The 17,839-nt window shown below is 39.2% G+C and overlaps 1 protein-coding gene across 9 annotated transcripts in view; it reads left to right on the forward strand.

Moving 5' to 3' along the window:
* KCNMA1 (potassium calcium-activated channel subfamily M alpha 1) overlaps window positions 1-17,839 on the forward strand; it is a 410,790-nt gene that overhangs the window by 297,597 nt on the left and 95,354 nt on the right. The gene's annotated exons all lie outside the window — the stretch shown is intronic.

The raw sequence follows: 17,839 nt of genomic DNA on the forward strand, positions 1-17,839 counted from the left end.
CAATGGTGTGAAGATTAAACGTTCACTCTTTGGATTCTGGATTTCTAGTGTTTCCATCTCTATGACCAGATAAAGATCCGAATCTTATTTTGATTGATGGCTTGATTCCTTTTTGTACTGCAGTTCACTCATCCACAGTTGTACCAAGCACTCTCCTCCTTCCAAATAGGTCAGCAACTGGTTTTGAGTCAATACATCTCTAGTCTTAGACATTTCTTGAGGAAATTCATAAGCAGAACCTTTAGGCTTATGCAGCCTGCTCCAAGGTCACACATATCCCTCAGAGAATATTGATATCCTTAAGGTTCTGCCCACAAGGAATTATAAAGTGTGTAAGTGTACAAAATAGTTTTTATCTGTCTTCAGCGCATGATTCTTTAGTCTGACCTCTTCCACCTCCTCTAACAGGAGCAAATAAATATCATAGAGCTAGAACTCCAAGCAACTTGCTCTTGGAAGATGACTTTCTTGACAGCTGTCAGTGTCTTTCCAGAGCTGGATTTCTGGATGCTTTCGGAATCTCACTCTCAAAACATCTGCCAGCAACGCTCTAAACCTGTTGGCATCCTGTGGCTTTTGCACTTGCTATAGATTACTTTTAGGGAGGAACCCTATCCACAAATCTCATTAAAGCTAGCATAGTCCCTTTCTTTGTGTTGGAAACAGCTACTGCTTTTCCCTGTTGACTCCCACTGAAATAAGTAGCAAAATTCCCATTCACTTCACTGGGAGCAAGATCAGAACCTATGTGTGGCCAAAGATCTTTTAGGGTTTTCTCATAGATTTCTGTTGTAAATATTGGTTTGGTCCGTCTTCTTTTCGTCATCTTGTGCTGCCTGCTCTGAAAATGAGCGTTTCTAATTTTGAATACTCAGATATCTAACTCTCAGTGCTTACAGACCATGTGAGCCTTTTCTAGCAGCTGTAATACTGAGAACTGAAGTGTTCTTTTAGGATTTGTCTAGACAGCTTGAGCTACTAATTCAGTTCCATGGCAATCCTGTGCCCTGCCACAATTACACACAAACACACACCGCCCCTTTCCTCTTCCACTCTTTCAATGCCTTGTTTTCCACTTGGCCATACTACCACCTTGTCTCATAGACTTTAAGATCAGAAGGGACCATTATGATCATGTAATCTGACCTGCACAATGCAGGCCACAGAATCTCACCCACTCACTCCTGTAACAAACCCCTAACCTATGTCTGAGCTATTGAAATCCTCAGATTGTGGTTTGAAGACCTCAAAGTGCAGAGAATCCTCCAGCAAGTGACCCATGCCCCACGCTGCAGAGGAAGGCGCAACCCCCCCAGGGCCTCTGCCAATCTGTCCTAGAGGAAAATTCCTTCCCGACCCCAAATATGGCGATCAGTTAAACCCTGAGCATGTGGGCAAGACTCACCAGCCAGCACCCAGGAAAGAATTCTCTGTAGTAACTCAGATCCGACCCTATCTAACATCCCATCACTGACCATTGGGCATATTTACCTGCTAATAATCAAAGATGAATTCATTGCCAAAATTGGGCTACCCTATCATACCATCCCCTCCATAAACTTACCAAGTTTAGTCTTGAAGCCAGATATGTCTCCTTCAATTCCTGATGCTCTTGGCCAAACTTTCACCCCAACTTGATTAATGAAACCAAACTCTGTTCCACATAACACAGATCTTTAATGAACTTTCCTTCCTGAATCTGCTCCTTTTGAAGAGATATGACTTGGCCAGATAGTCCCACTTGTGCCCATGACCAGTCAAATAAACAGATTTGAGTTCCTTGCATAACCGCAATAACAAAAGGAAAATGATAATCCATTCTAATACTGTATTTTGGCAGTGGTTTCAGTATTATATTGTTTTTTGCTGTTTGCCATATAGAGATGTAGTCTCTCTATTATAAAATTATGGTTAGCTTCCCATTAGATATACGTGAAATGACATCTATTTCCTTCATGTAATAACACTAAGTAGTCTGGTCCTACCCTCTGTAGGTACTTGACTGTTATCAGTGTAATATTTTTGTTAGAGATCTAATCAGTGGGAATGTATAACAGTAATTTGTTAAGTATCAGAGGGGTAGCCGTGTTAGTCTGGATCTGTAAAAGCAGCAAAGAATCCTGTGGCACCTTATCGACTAACAGACGTTTTGGAGCATGAGCTTTCGTGGGTGAATACCCACTTCTTCAGATGCACTAATTTGTTATTTCACAGAGGCATCTTGATTCTTTTTTGTTTTTGTAAGAAAAATATGATCCCTGCTACACACATCCATCCTTTAGAGTACTTTTTCTTTAGAGATCAAATCACCATTGTAAGTAACGTTGTCATAAGTTATCACCACTAGATTTCTTAGCTTACACTTTATTTTCCACTCTTAAGAAGTTGTGAGCCTTTGCTCCCCCGCAACAATCAATTGTAGCCAAACTACTGTCTGCTTTGGGAGATGTTTTAGTATTAATTCTTTGTGCAGTTGCTTTTGCAGCTATAATCAGAGTTAGCTGTCACATATCCATTTCTTATTATTATTATGTTCCTTTGCCTCCTCTCTTTTGCCATCGTTTACCTAAAAATGACATGCAGAACTTCTCTTAATACTCCATAGCAGTGAATTATGTTCCAGCTCTACTTTGTGATTGCCATTTTTTTACTATGATTTTATAGATTTAATCTTAGTTATGTGTATCTTGGATGTTCATTATATTAGTAAATTTACTAAATGACGCTTCTATTTTAAATGTGTTTGTTTAGAAGACAACATAACTTCATAATACTGAAGTCTGTAAAATATATCACTGGAATCACTAATAAAGAGAGTGCTCTTTCTTAGTGGTATATTTTACTGATTTCTTCATGGCGTGAACTGTATTTAATTTTATTTCTGTAAGCGATCAAGTCAAAATATATAATAAGCTATTGATGCAACATAATCATTCCTTTTCATTTATTTAGATGTTTACTCAATGACTTATGGAGTTTTACATATTAGAATTGGTCTGTCAACAATTAACATTCACTGCTTCAAGTCATACTTCAGGTAATGGAGTGTTATTAAACTGCAACCAATGTGCTAGAAATCTGTCTTCTGATAATAAAATTTCTATGTATAACAGCAGCTGAGAAATACTGCTATATATTTAAGCTTAGATCCTAGGATAGCTGGGGAATAAAACCGCAGAGAGGCTTGAAACTCAGTACAGCCAGCAGATGGGGCTGCTGGCTCACAAATAAAATAGCAACTGAGAAGGACCCAAGATCCTGTAAGTTTTTTTTTAAAAAATAGTTTAAGAAATACATTTTGTTTTGAGAAAAACAATTTCTAATCTTTCAGATGCTTCTTGGCAATTGTATAAAAGTACTCGCAAGTTGAATATATGTTCAGTATATGTATGTGCACATAAAACAACAAACCTATATGTATTATATAAATGTGTACAGAAGCTTACACTTGGCTAATATACGTTTATGAAAAACACATATTATCCACACATGATTAAGAAAAAAAGTATTAAGTCCTACCTCCCAAAAGAGTGTTGCAGCTCAGCCTGAAGAGCCCTGGGGTCACTGAGTTTGAACTTGCCCTATTCCACTTAAAGGAAGTTTTTTCATTGACTTGAATGATCCTAGTGAGAAAGCCAGAGTGAAGTGTCAGGAAGCTTTCCTTACCCCTTGTTGCTGATGTGAACCATAGCGAGGGAGTCTCTGTGAGATATAAATATTTATCTGCCCTTCAATATGGCAAAAAGAAGCTGCAGAAGGGGAAGGAAAAACTTGGGGTGGGAAACGTGTTAAAAAAAAGGCAAAATCAGATTCTGGGGGCCTTGGGAAACTTTGGGGCAAGAACTGAGGCAGAGTTCTCTAAATAGAGATGTTTGAAAACAGACTAGACAAAGCCTCGACATATAGGGAAATTTTCATAAGTGCCTAAGGGACATAGGAGCACAAACCCATAAATCTCTTACGTTCTCTTGAAACTCCCCATACTGAATGATCTTGTACTGGCAAGAGGATGATAAGATGGTTTAATAGGACTTATTCATTAAATTTGTTAAAGAAAACCCCCTCAGCACAAACATGTTAAAGCGTCCTTTAAATGAGGACTGAAATAACCAGAGTAAATAAAAGGTTATTTCCTCCATTTATAAATACCAGAAAGTATTGATTGGAATTTTACTGGAAATGTATATTTTAAAAAATAGATAAAAATTGACACTTGGCACCGGAAAACAAAGTAATGACTCTAATTAGGTTTCTCTAGGGTGAAATCTACATGTCCCATTGCTCTTAGAAAGGAAACAATTTCATCCAGCATCTAGTTTAGATTTATAGGGCTCTGCTATGAAGAAGAAAGCATGTGAATATTGCAGAATCCCTTTCGTATACACTACATAACCTTCTTTCCTGTCAAATGTGCTATACACAATGAACACAAGATTTCCCAATCCAGAGGAGTAAAGCAATCACCAAGGGCCCTGTTCTCATTTTTAGTATAGTACTCGGCGTACAAGTATATTATATTTTTCCCACTGAACTTTAATGCAGATGGAAGCATGCAAACAGTTAGCTACACCACAGGCATTGTTCTGGGTGTGGTTTAGGAGACTCATTTTAAATATAGGCTACTCTTTGTTTGGTTTTGACCATATAGGAACTGCACTGGTCTTAACAGTGATTGATCACTCTGCAGTGTATTCAGCCACACAGGGGCAACCTCCATTAGTGTGTAGTTCACAAAAACAACAGGACAGATTCCTAGTACAGGTTGAAAGAATGACATAATTGTAGTCTATTCTTGCTAATGCTTCTACTTCTTCCTCCATGTCCTCTGTAACTGGTGTCAAAACCCTCTCTCAGGCAGTAGGTCAAACGATGCTATGCTTTGGCTTGCAACATATTAAGACAAGGACAATCTGTGCCAACTATGGGTGTGGAAAAGCTTAACACTGCAGTTTGCCCTATAATACTACTCTTAAGAAGGGACCCAAAAAAGACATGGCTTTTGGTTTAATATGTTTCACCTTAAAGGAACTGTCAGAGGACCACTCAAAAAGGAATGGCAATACTGTATATTTGTTTAAGAAGAAAAGCACAGAAGTAAAAAAATCATATTTATATTGTTTTATATTAAGAAGAAACCTCTGTGTATCCAATACATCAAAGAAAGTAACCAATATCGACTTATCACACATTCTTTTCATGTGCATTTCATCTCAAGGTACTTCACAAAGAGGAGTATTAATATGACTAACTTATATATAGGGAAATTGAGATACAGAGAAATTACTGGCCCACTTACTTCCATGGGTGATGTGAGTGCTCAGCACAACTGAACATCAGGGCATGTGGGACCTGACCAAGTTCTCATAATAAATCAGTGGTATAGCTGCAACTAAACCCCAGATCTTTCAACTCCCGGTCACCAACTTGTAACCATTAAACCACCAAGCATCCCTTATCAAAAGCATCTTTTACCATGATGCTGTCCATGTCAGGCTTTGAGCGATCCACTTGCAGATTTCTCTCTATCACTTTTGCTCCTTCCTATCATTTAAGGTACCAGAATAATATGACCCTATACAACACCAGTGTGTAAAATCTACTTGAGAGGATACTTACGCCCAATATATCTGATTGGAGAATTTGTGTTTCAGCATTATCTAGCTGCAGTGCCATCTGTGCTTCTCTTCATTTTATTAGTCTTCTCAAAGGAGGTAGACCTGGAAAAGAATGCCTGTAGGTGTTGAGGGAGTCTGTTCTAATCCCTGGAACTTTGACCCCTGTCTAATCATTCTTCTTTCTCCATCCCTATCTTAAAAGTCTTGGAATAAAAGCTCCTTTTTCAGACCCTAGTGGTATTTCACATAGCCACATTGTGTGGAGAAATGACGTGGACTGTTAAATCGAAAGAGGAAAATAGCCTCTGGATTTTTTTAATCTGTCATTCAACAGTTTGCCAATAACAGTTTAATGGCTTGAATAAATAGTTATAGAGTAAATAGTAAAATAAGAAGGCAATGTGGAATGGGGTATCTGAAAAACGGAACTAAATGAATGGGAGAGGACTAAAATCTGAACCAAAAATAATACATACAAGGTTCAGGAGAACCATAAATAAAGCTGACTATAAATTAAGATTTGATTATAGATTTCACAAATTAGCTCTTAGTTTTTACTGTGTGCCTGTGTCGGAGGAAAGTGAGGATGGTTACTGCATATAGCAGCGCCATGTTGTACATCACTATGTCAGAACATGCCATTTGCTGTACCAGGCCCATCAAGTTTGGCATCCTTCCTCTGGCATTGTCCTACTTATACCCGAAATCTATATAGGCACCCAAGCAGTTGTGCAATGCTGTGCATGTAGGTAAAGCTTTCTTCCTGTCCTGTTTCATCAGCTCGCTGCCTGAAGCATGAAATATGAACAGTTTAATGCTCCAGATCTAAAGCCTCCTAAGTTCAGTAAAAATATTTTCTGTGATTTCCATAGGCTTTAATATGAACAGCCGTAACCTAGTTCCTCACTTTGCTGACATGGTAATAGAGAGTAGGAGTGATAACAACAGGTATCTGTGGGAAAGCATTGATAACATGCTGCCCTTGGATTAAACTGGAAAAGCAAGGAAAATCAAAGCTCTACAGTTCCCTCAGAGGGTTACTGTATCCCTAAAGAAATATCTTAAAGGCTTCATGCAGTGTAAAATCTCAGACTGGCCTTTTTATCAAAAGACTAAGGTTAAACCAAGTGTCTTTACAGCATATCCTTCATTGTGCCAAACTATGTACCTGCCTTACCCTAAAAGCCCACATATTTTAACTTTTTATCTTTGTTTAATAGAAGATCAGAGCAGCCATCTATAATACATAGCAGGATTCCACCTACCAGCATTTCACACGTTGTGTTAACTGCTTATATAGAGCATTCAAGTAAAAAAAAAGAAAAGAAAAGAAAAAAATCTAGCCCTCATATAATCACTTTTGTGCTGTGAGAATTAGAAGAGAGAAGACCACTGTAGTGTTAATACAAACTGTAAACAGCAGATGCCTGCTTTAAAAAAAAATAAATTGAAGTGATTCATTTGAAGGTCAATCAATTTTATATGCTTTTAGTCAAAAGTTAAAAGACACAAAAAAAAAAAAAAAAAAAAAACAACAACAACAACCCCCAAGTGACTGGCTCCTTGGGTCTTGTTGTTTCATAGAAAATACCTTATGCAAAGGTTCAAAGTGCATTCAGTATTTCCAGCCATTTGTAAAACATATAGAACCCTTATGTGCTTGACATTTTTGGATCTTTGTTTTCTTATCTTCTTGCACGTGGCACAAACTGAAACTGATTGCCAGTGAGCCTCACCTGCTTTTATATTGGCAGCACTGTCCAATATGCGTGATATCTGTTTCCTTTTACACGAACAAAAAAAAAAAATGCATCTCCATGAATTTTGAAGGCACATAGGCAACAAGGCTGCAATCCTTTCCTTTCATTCAGAATTACCATTTCAGACACCAAACAAATACTGCTCTACAGTTTTCTGAAATTAATATCCTTGTATCTAGTCAGGCACCATTGCCTTTTAGTCTCTAGTCAATGATTTCATTACATATGCTACTGAAAAAAATAATCAAGCCATAATTATAAATTCATAAAATAAATAATTCATTGATATAAAATGATTTTTAAAGGGATTTAATAAGATTTATTTTCCAGACAAATAACACAAATGTTCTGATTAAACCATGTTTCCGTGTATGCTAAACTCCAACCCAAACTGATTGGGTACATTTTCTTTTTTGAAACTACCTTTGATAAGAAATACATTACAAACTCATCAGTTTAGCTTCCTGTTAACAAAGAGACAGCAGCCGTCTGGATTATTCTAGATCCGCAGTGAAACTGCCACACTATGTACGCTTAAACTAAAGCTGTGCAAGTTTGACAAGGGGCAGATGAATCCAGGAGTTATTGTGCAGGGGTTTAAGTCTATGCGGCAGCTGACGGTTGAAATAATCATCTATACATTGCTCTGAGCTAGCTGGGGAAAGGTTGAAGCTGTATATTTTCAACATATCTAGTCTAATGGTTAATCTGTTGTTTTGTACAGGGGGTGCTGGGTGGAATCACAGCAATAGCTGACAGTTTGGAGGAATTGCAGTGGGTATCTTTGGTTGCCTGATTCACAAAGTGGTAGGTAGAAAAATAAACAGGCTTGCAATTGAAAGAGGGAAGTCATGTTCACTGTCACTCAGACCAAAAGAATTTTGGTACCCAAAAGCTCAATCAACATATTGATTATTTGCATTCAGCAATAGGGAGCTCCCTGTCTTTGTATTCCAGCACCCCAGGAGTTTGAGGTACATAAAACATGCCAGATTAGAGAATAACAGTGATTGCTGCGTTTGGTCATAAATGGAGAAGTTACTTAAGAGAAAAGGAAAGTTGAAAGGGGGAAAAATCAACTAGTTATTCAAACCAGGGATTGGTAGACTGCTAAAAACTCCTTGTACTTCAAGTGCTGATGTGGTTTATCTGTATAGTGATGTAGTATCACCCTTTACAGAGATTAAGAGGATGTAGTATGGGTTAGAATGAAACAAAAAATGAGGCATCTGCAAGGTATCTGATGGCTGGCTGTGAGGGAAAATGCTATGTTAGATTCTGATGAAGTGAAGGTATTGAAAGCCTAACAATTCCAATTGATCGTTTTTATTTTATTTTATTTTATTTTTGGTATTGTTTTGGTTTGTCGTCATCGTCTTCTTTTAAACACATCTTTATCTCCCCTTCCAGGCCAATCACACTGAAGCCAGATCCAGCCATTTCTTTGAAAGAACTGTACTGGTAGTCTGCCTTGTTACATTTAAATTAAAGCTGAGAATAAAACAGGAAGCGCCATGGGCATGGAATTAAGCACATGGGTTGTTTTTAAAAATGTTCAGTATTTGCTGGTTATTCAGATTAATTTGAGTATAACATATAGAAATAGAACAAGTAAACCTGCAGATATGATTTGATAATATAGTCTTTAGGCAAAACCTTATATTTTCTTCCCAGGGTGCAGCTTGGCTGAGTCCTTTTGTGAGGTTGCATATTACTACCTTGAAAATTAAACCTGTGTATAAATCAGTTGATCCCTTGACATTTGATAGGCATTATTACCAGGACCAGCACCAGTGTTTTTGGCACCCTAGGCGCACGGCCATTTCGCCGCCCCGCGCACTGCTCCCGCGGCTCCGGTGGCCCTGCCGCAGGCGTTCCTGCGGAGGGTCCGCTGGTCCCGTGGCTCTGGTGGAGCGCCGCAGTGCATACTCAATCTGTCATAGGTCATGTATGATAAGCTTTTTGGAATCAAGACAGAGTCCTTGTTTCTTGGAAACAATTGGCAGGTATCTAAGTGCCTCATATGTATCCCATTTCCAGCTGACGGTAAACCGAGCAAAGAGGTCAAAAACATGTTGACCTCTGAAACAGCCTTTGAGCTACCGCCTATTCACTTTTACTGGAGAATTTTGTAAACCAGTAGAAACAGGTGGAAATAGTGCTGCAAGATGAGCCCTTATATTCCTCCCTCCAGACCTTCTTCACCTATGACAATGTAATAATGCAACATAGACGTTTACCAGCTCAAGGGTATACTCACCTACTTTTCTATTTGTATGCAGTATTCTTGAAGCCCTGTTGTTCCCAAGATATTAGAGAGACAAGGTGGGTGGGATCATGTCTTTTATTGGACCAACTTTTGTTGATGAGAGAGACACGCTTTTGAGCTTACATGGAGCTCCAGGCACCAGTGCACCAATTGCATGCCTGAGGCGGCAAGCCATGGGGGGCACCCTGCCGGTCCCTGCGAGGGCAGCAGTCAGGCAGCCTTCAGCAGCTTGCCTGCGGGAGGTCTGTCGGTCCCACGGATTCGGCGGTGGGTACGCCGAAGCTGCGGGACCGGCGAACCTTCCACAGGCATGCCACCGAAGGCTGCCTGATTTCTGTACTTGGGGTGGCAAAAAAACTAGAGCTTCCCCTGTTCGGGAACTCTGTGCAAGCTTGAAAGCTTGTCTCTCTCCAACAGAAGCTGTCCAATATAAGATATTACCTCATCCCCAACTTGTCTCTCTACTTTTGTATCAGATTGAAACCAGCAATAGGAGTTCATAGCTGCGTAATTTTATTGCAAGGCTGAAGCATGCTTTACTCTGTCTTCTGCAGTAGGTTATATTCATTAAAGGTTTTATTTAATGTGTTGTTTTTATTGTTACCTTCTGCTTCTTAGAAAAGGAAAAATTAAGGCTGACAATTCCAAACTGAAACAACATTCAGGCACTTCAGTTGGTTGGTCCTGTTTTTAGAGGTGCTGTGCATTGACCTTGGTGAAATTTGCCAGTGCTGAGCTCCTCTGAAAATCAGGCCACTTTTATTTAGGTGCCTAAATATGGATTTAAGTCCATAACTATAGGCACACAGGTTTGAAACTTTTGACCTTCCCTCTTTTCTGATTTCTTCTTTACTTTAATAGCAACAGAATATTGTATCTTCCCTGACACTTTCAGCAGGTTCAAGGGAATAAACATCATCGACAAGCTAACAAATCTTGAGATCTTTATCAACTTTTAGGAAATAGGTTGGGTTTCAAACACACTTTAGGATTATTGCTTAAAGATGATGATAATATGGAATAATCCTTTTATAAGGGTTGATTATATATATAGAAATATATAGAGAGCCATTTTTTGAAAATGTTAATAAGGCTGCAGATATAAACCTATACTTCAGCTACGGAAACTGATAGTTTAAGCTTTAAAGCTGTAATTCCACATAATATTAAAATTGATTTATCCTGTGGTTTGAAACCCTTTTTTAATACTCAAAACATTAATTTACATTTTTTCTTATTATTTAGAAGTAAAGAATGAAGCTAGATCAAGTTATCCAAAATGTTCATTTCTGTTCAAGAATGCAACTACTAATGCACTCGTTGGTGCCAAGCCCACTGAAGGAATCCTGGAACCTGTTCCACTTGTTAATAACCGTAAAGGGAGCCTCTTTCTACCCGACAGTCCCTCACTGCTGCACCTTAACTTGTTGAGTTCTGTTGAGCATGGAAAATCTACCTACTGTAGATTGCAAAGGGCACTCCATTTGCCTGTAAAATACTGCTATCACCCTCAAAATCCTGGGTTGAACCAAGATCTCCGTAGGTAGCCTCTTAGTTGGATGCATAAGGCAGTATAGATTGGTTTGTGCATGGTTTTACAGTTTGAGTGTTTTCAATGTGAAAATGGCATTACTAATGCTCTGTTAAGTGCTTACAGATGTGGGTTCCTGGAGATGTGGTGATTAATAACTTAAACAAGATAGTTAGTAACTAATGTTTCTGGTGGTTGATGTTTTATCTTTCTTATATTTTATTTGCTTTCAAACACTTACATTCTAGACAATGAGTTTACTAGGTGTTCCATTTCATGTAGTACTTGGTAGCTGAAAGGTTGTTAGATAATCCAGCTCATTTTGGGGATCCACAAAAGGGAAGCACCCGTAAACTATGTTGTTAGTGACCTTGCAGAGGCAATGAAAGAAACCGATGTATTTTAAAAATAGTAACAAAATAATAAAAGAAAAGTTATGAACTTGTCCAGTGTTTCTGGAAGACATTTCCTTTATTTGGCTTAAAAACTAAATGAGGATAAAAGTCAAGTAATATGTTGTTACAGATGTTCAGCTCTGCATTAAGGCTGTTAAAATTACCAGCACATCTTAAATCAATTCATGGAACATTGTCTGGAGGTTATGTCATTGAAATAATGAATCCTTTTTACTCAAGAATAAGATAACATGTTAAAACATCAGTGTAACTTCAAATTAAACTCCAGCATAAACCAGAGTATCTGAAGCCTCATTAGACTTGCCTGACATTTTTCTAGCACTGAGTCTTCCTGAACTGTAAAACTGTTAGATTCTGTGCCTATTAGACAAGTGAGCACTGGGCTGTTACAACAGAACATTAAGTGTTATACTTAGGGATGTGCAAAAACAAGTTTTTGAATTTTATGAGAACTCAAAGGCTGGATTGAGTTCACATTCTATAAAATTCTGTGTTGAATTCCTGAACTTGTCTGTACTTTCATGAAAGCTGATAAAGAAGGTCTGCATAATATAGTATGGCTGTATTGTAATACAACTCCCACAGCATTAAATAAATTGAAAATATTAGAAATAGAGGCACATTCTCATTAACAGAAGCAGTGGCTCAAATGTATAACATTAGCATTCAGGTATCAGAGGTGTAGCCGTGTTAGTCTGGATGTGTAAAAGCAGCAAAGAATCCTGTGGTACCTTATAGACTAACAGACGTTTTGGAGCGTGAGCTTTTGTGGGTGAATACCCACTTCGTCAGACGCATGTGGAAATTTCCAGGGGCAGGTAAATATATGCAGGCAAGCTAGAGATAATGAGGTTAGTTCAATCAGGGAGGATGAGGCCCTGTTCTAGCAGTTGAGGTGTGAAAACCAAGGGAGGAGAAACTGATTTTGTAGTTGGCAAGCCATTCACAGTCTTTGTTTAATCCTGAGCTGATGGTGTCAAATTTGCAGATGAACTGAAGCTCAGCAGTTTCTCTTTGAAGTCTGGTCCTGAAGTTTTTTTGCTGCAGGATGGCCACCTTAAGGTCTGCTATAGTGTGGCCAGGGAGGTTGAAGTGTTCTCCTACAGGTTTTTGTATATTGCCATTCCTAATATCTGATTTGATATCTGATATCTGATCTGTCCGTTTATCCTTTTCCGTAGCGACTGTCCAGTTTGGCCGATGTACATAGCAGAGGGGCATTGTTGGCATATGATGGCATATATTACATTGGTGGACGTGCAGGTGAATGAACCGGTGATGGTATGGCTGATCTGGTTAGGTCCTGTGATGGTGTCACTGGTGTAGATATGTGGGCAGAATTGGCATCGACGTTTGTTGCATGAATTGGTTCCTGAGCTAGAGTTACTATGGTGCGGTGTGCAGTTATTGGTGAGAATATGTTTCAGGTTGCCAGATTGTCTGTGGGCAAGGACTGGCCTGCCACCCAAGGCCTGTGAAAGTGTGAGATCGTTGTCCAGGATGGGTTGTAGATCCCTGATGATGCGTTGGAGGGATTTTAGCTGAGGACTATATGTGATGGCCAGTGGAGTCCTGTTGGTTTCTTTCTTGGGTTTGTCTTGCAGTAGGAGGCTTCTGGGTACACGTCTGGCTCTGTTGATCTGTTTCCTTATTTCCTCGTGCGGGTATTGTAGTTTTGAGAATGCTTGGTGGAGATTTTGTAGGTGTTGGTCTCTGTCTGAGGGATTAGAGCAGATGCGATTGTACCTCAGTGCTTGGCTGTAGACAATGGATCATGTGATGTGCCCAGGATGGAAGCTGGAGGCATGAAGATAGGCATAGCGGTCAGTGGGTTTTCAGTATAGGGTGGTGGTAATGTGACCATCACTTATTTGCACCGTGGTATGTAGGAAGTGGACCTCCCGTGTAGATTGGTCCAGGCTGAGGTTGATGGTGGAGTGGAAGCTGTTGAAATCGTGGTGCAATTTTTCCAGAGTCTCCTTCCCATGGGTCCAGATGATGAAGATGTCATCAGTGTAGCGTAGGTAGAGAAGGGGCGTGAGTGGATGAGAGCCGAGGAAGCGTTGTTCCAGGTCGGCCATAAAAATATTGGCATATTGTGGGGCCATGCGGGTGCCCATAGCGGTGCCACTGATCTGGAGATATATATTGTCATCAAATTTGAAATAGTTGTGTGTGAGGATGAAGGCACAGAGCTCAGCAGCCAGTTGTGCTGTGGCATCATCAGGGATACTGTTCCTAACAGCTTGTATTCCATCTGTGTGTGGGATGTTCGTGTAGAGAGCCTCTACATCCATGGTGGCTAGGATGGTGTTTTCTGGAAGGTCACCAATGCATTGTAGTTTCCTCAGGAAATCAGTGGTGTCACGGAGATAGCTGGTAGTGCTGATGGCACAGGGTCTGAGTAGAGAGTCCACATATCCAGACAGTCCTTCAGTGAGAGTGCCAATGCCCGAGATGATGGGGCGTCCAGGATTTCCAGGTTTGTGGATCTTGGGTAGTAGATAGAATAATCCTGGTCGGGGCTCTGTGGGTACGTTGATTTGTTCCGGTGTTAGTGTAGGGAATGTCCTGAGTAGATGTTGCAGTTTCTTAGTGTATTTCTCAGTGGGATCTGAGGGAAGTGGCCTGTAGAATTTGGTGTTGGAGAGTTGTCTGGCGGCCTTCTTTTGGTAGTCAGACCTGTTCATGATGACAACAGCACCTCCTTTATCAGCCTCTTTGATGATAATGTCAGGGTGGTTTCTGAGGCTGCGGATGGCGTTGCGTTCTGCACGACTTAGATTATGAGGCAAGCGATGTTGTTTTTCCACAATTTCTGCCTGTGCACGTCAGCGGAAGCATTCAATGTAGAGGTCCAGACTGTCATTTCGACCCTCAGGAGGAGTCCATGTGGAGTTCTTCTTCTTGTGCTGTTGGTGGGAGGGTACCTGTGTATCAGTGCGCTGTTCAGTGTTGTCCTGAAAGTATTCTTTGAGTCAGAGATGGCGAAAGTAGGCTTCCAGGTCGCCGCAGAACTGTATCATGTTGGTGGGGGTGGCAGGGCAGAAAGAGAGTCCCCGAGATAGGACAGACTTTTCTTCTGGGCTGAGTGTGTAGTTGGATAGATTGACGATATTGCTGGGTGGGTTGGGGGTACCATGGTTGTGGCCTCATGAGGCAGGTAGGAGTTTAGACAGCTTACAGTCCTTTTTCCTTTGTAGAGAGGTGAAGTGAGTAATGTACATCTCCTGTCTTATTTTAGTGAAGTCCGTTTGTATGGAAGTTTGGTTATTAATGAGTCTCCAGGTTGGAGAGCTCTTTTTTGATGTTTTCCTGTTTGCTGTATAGGATGCTGATCAGGTGGTTCCTCAGTTTCTTTGATAGAGTATGGCATAATCTCTCACTGTGGTGTATGTAGTATGTAGATAGCAGTGGATTTTTTACCTTTAGTCCATTTGGTATGATGTCCATCCATTTGCATTTGGAAAGGAAGATGATATCTGTCTGCATTTGTGCAAGTTTCTTCATGAGATTGATGGATTTCCACTCCATACGGCTAAATGCAGTGCCAACTACAAAACCAGTTTCTTGGCTTGCCAACTACAAAACCAGTTTCTCCTCCCTTGGTTTTCACACCTCAACTGCTAGAACAGGGCCTCATCCTCCCTGATTGAACTAACCTCATTATCTCTAGCTTGCCTGCATATATATACCTGCCCCTGGAAATTTCCACTACATGCATCTGACGAAGTGAGTATTCACCCACGAAAGCTCATGCTCCAAAACATCTGTTAGTCTATAAGGTGCCACAGGATTCTTTGCTGCATTAGCATTCGGTTGTCATATATCACAGCCAGTTACTCAAATACAGTTGCCTTTCATGAAAGCGAGTAAATTTAAGATTCTCTCTTATTTTAATTTTTATTCCTCTCATGCAGAAACAGGAACCATGAAATGAAAATGATATTTTATAGCTTAACTAAAAGTTTTGCTAGATCTACTTACTTTAAATATACAGGAAATTAATAGAATATATTAAAGCTAATAATTAAATATGGTTTATATCCTACTTGTTACTCAGAACCTATCTGTGAGTTAGCATTGCAACACTTTTGGGAACCAAGCCATAGGTAATGGTTTCCATTACACACTATTTGTATATTTCAGCTTTAGACAATTCTCCCCTCCCCTCCAGTTCCCATCCACACGTATACACATTTAGGGAATAAAACTGCATTTCCAAACTGCAGATACACTATAAACTCTTTGCATACAGATTTCATTTAAAAACAAAATCCTTATTCAAATGTGACATGTTTAAAATAGGTGATCTTTCATTGCCACAATGAAAATAAATGGCTCCCTTGCTTGAGCAAGGCATGGCTTTAGTACAGAAATGAGGTGCCTCCGAGGGCTTTGCTAATAGGTATTAACTTGTGAGCCATGTAACCCTAGAACATTGCAGGTAAACACAAACAGGAATACGGCATAAAGATGATGGGCACTTAATGAAGAAAAGAGCTTGTTTATTGTAGGTACAACGCTAAAAGAAACTGTACACTTTGTCAGGAAATCCAGCAGTGGAGACCATCATTCTGGAAGGCAATAATAAAGAGGCCTAGTTTTACAGTTGGCCAGTATGATAGTAACAGCTGGTAAGGTTGGAAAAAGCAAATGCTAGACCATGTAAGATGAAAGATCCTCATTGGACTTACCTTTTACATTTGAAACAGCAAGCATAACTCTTTTTAACCACCTGAAGGCTTGGAAAAATACTTTTTTATAGCATTTTGCACTGTTAATAGAAATATTTCTGTATATAATATAATTACAGCTGGTCTATATCAAAATAAGACTTTACAAATGCTCCTACTGGGTACAGAGCTTCCTTATACTAGTGAAAAAGGTATAAAAATACACTCCACTTGTACTATGTGACTGAATTTCTTATAAACGTTTTCTAGCCCCATGGGGGCACATTAATTTAGATGAACTTTGAGCTTTTATTTACTGGCAGAGAGAAACATATTATTTGTAGGTGATTTCTGCAAGCAACATTGTGCATGGTTATTTCCTTTAATCTCTTAAGTGGTGAGTCCATATGATTTGGACTGACTGTTTATATCAAGTAAAGAACAAGGGAGTCCTGTGTATGCATTAAAAGCAAATTATTGCCTGTGTAGAATAGCATGTGAATAACTGTTTTTGACAGACAAGTTTAAAACAAGATTACACCATTTTCCAGAGAATGACTTGCCAGAGAGTGTTATGGAACGAATAAAGAACCACACTTTATTATAAGTAGAACTGGGCAGATACTGCTAAAAAAAATTTGGGGAGTTTACAAACAACTGAATAGTGAAGCGATTAAGTTTTATTGCAACTAACTCTCCCAGAAAATGGGTTTTAAATGTGCACATTTGAGTATTCGTTGAGGAAATATGTACACTCTCAGCCAATCAAAGAACAGTAATTGCACTATGTGATTTATCTAATGAATCACAAGTAGGCAGTGCAGCTAGAAATTTGAATGTCAAATATATAACAAATTTCATGATTATGCTATGGATTTTATTAAACAAAAAATGAAATAGTCAAATATTGAGGAAATTTCATATTTTTATGGATGTTCTCTAAGCAGAAAAAAAAAGACTGAATTAGTCCAATAAATTATTTGTTGTAAGTTGATCATAGCTCAGTTCTAATTACAAGTCCTTTTGCATCACTCTTTGAGGCTTTTAAAAAAAAATCCAGGATTTGTTAGGCAATGCCAGGTTGTTTAAGAAGACAGCAATGTTGCCTTTCCAGTGTCCAGTCTTGTAATCTTGATGAAGGCAAAATGAAGTTCCATAACATACTCCGGAAAACAGACAGACATGACAAGCTAGAATGCGGGCTGTAAGAAAATAGTGTCAGAAGAGGATTGTAGGAGGATATTGCTTAATTCATTCTCAGATAAATCTAGAGCAGGTGACATATGTCCAGGTCTGCTTTTTTCTTCCTATATAGTTCATTGCAAATAAATTTTTTTCCAGCTGCTGCTTGTGCACTTCTAATGTGTATTAAGCTCCTTTAATGTAGCTGCTACTACTAATCTCTTTTTATCTCTAAGGTAACAGCTACTTAGGCCTCAGTTACATTGTCTTCTAGTCTGTTTTTCAATTAACTATAGGATGGAAATGAGAGTATTTTTCATTCTTGATATTACAGCATTAGTCTGAATTTGAGAAACCACCATTCACAGATGATTCCTTTTGATAGCAAAC

The sequence above is a fragment of the Gopherus evgoodei genome, chromosome 7 (genome assembly GCF_007399415.2).
Source record: "Gopherus evgoodei ecotype Sinaloan lineage chromosome 7, rGopEvg1_v1.p, whole genome shotgun sequence".
Classification (NCBI taxonomy): domain Eukaryota; kingdom Metazoa; phylum Chordata; order Testudines; family Testudinidae; genus Gopherus; species Gopherus evgoodei.